Source organism: Lycium barbarum, chromosome 12 (assembly GCF_019175385.1).
Source record: "Lycium barbarum isolate Lr01 chromosome 12, ASM1917538v2, whole genome shotgun sequence".
NCBI classification, from domain to species: Eukaryota; Viridiplantae; Streptophyta; class Magnoliopsida; order Solanales; family Solanaceae; genus Lycium; species Lycium barbarum.
In genome coordinates, this window is record NC_083348.1 from 18,092,713 (window position 1) to 18,094,150 (window position 1,438).

Here is a 1,438-nt window from a genome sequence, read left to right on the forward strand (position 1 = left end):
ATCAAGAGGAATACTAGTTTAGCCTTCTTTAGAGCAGTTGTGCAATATACACAGTTCAATTTTCTTATTTTATCTAGTTCAGATTATATTCATCATTTTGTAAGGATACTATATTACTTTTCTGGTTTTATTAATAAAGAAAAACTCTAATGGGCACCAACAGTCTGTTAGAGTAAATTTTTATATATATAAAAAGATTCATCTACTCCTTTACCAAGTTTAACAGAAGAAGAGTTACCCTTTTCCAAAAAAAAAAAAAAGAATTAACCTAAAACAATTAACTTTTGAAAGACAACATCATAGATTCATGAACCCTTTCCAGAAAGAAGATGGAAAGGAACAAGTACCTTATGTACTTCGTTGTGTTTCAATTTTATGTGTCCTAGTTTTAGTTGGAACAAAATTTAAAAATATATTTTTTTAAAATTAAATCTTGTGGCCTTAAATTAAAAGTGTGCATAATATAATAAAAGTAGTACCCTTTGAATCTTATGGTCATATAATTTGAAAGCCATATTTCGACCCGGACGTTTTCGGGATGCCGCCTAATAACCAACGAATGGCAAGTGCTTTTCCTTGAACTCTATGAGATTGAATCTCCTGTTGTTCCGCAATAGCTCAGTGGTAGAGCGGTCAGCTATTAACCGATTGGTCGTAGGTTCGAATCCTACGTGGGGACCAAAGAGCAACTCTTCTCAAAATCTCACTCAAAAGGTAATGAGTCATTGTCCTTCTCCGACCCTGACTGCCTAACCTGAGAGCGGACAGCTAATGCGTTCCACTTATTGAACAGGGTTCTATGGTCGGTCCGTGACCCCTGGATGCCGAAGGCGTCCTTGGGGTGATCTCGTAGTTCCTATAGTGGAGATGATGGGGTCGATCCATGGATTTTCCTTCCTTTTCTTTCGCCGCATTTCACTCAAAGGGTTGAAGGGAGATAGTGCATCAACATACCATGTCACTCCCAGCTTATATACGTGTATAGGATTAAGTCACCTACCGGCTGCCGGATGCTGCCATCTAAACTTGTCCGCAGAATTCACTTAGACACTTCAACGTAGGCTTGTTCCGATTGAACACCTACACCCATTAAAATTTGTACCTTTTAACATTCTTTTGATAATCAAAAAAGTAAAAAGTGTGTGTGATACACTGGGGGTGACGTGGAAAAATGACTAATTAAAAGACGACATGTGGCATTGGGGTCCAAAATAATTATTAAAAATAATTGCAAGTAAAATAATAATAATAATAATAATAATAATAATAATAATAATAATAATTTTAAACCTAAACCCTAAAGATGTCGCAACCGCCGTTGTCCCAATTCATCTTCATCCGCACTTCTTGTTCTTTCAAACCAAAATCTCCTCACATTTTCTTCCTTTTTTTTTTTCTTGTTTTTGGATCTGTTTTGGCTTTAGGTTTAGATTTGAAT

At 35.9% G+C, this 1,438-nt stretch overlaps 1 non-coding gene across 1 annotated transcript; it reads left to right on the forward strand.

Moving 5' to 3' along the window:
* Positions 1–607: 607 nt before the first annotated feature.
* TRNAN-AUU (transfer RNA asparagine (anticodon AUU)) lies at positions 608–679 on the forward strand. The gene has a single exon. It is a non-coding gene; the product is annotated as a tRNA-Asn (tRNA).
* The last annotated feature ends 759 nt before the right edge of the window (positions 680–1,438 follow it).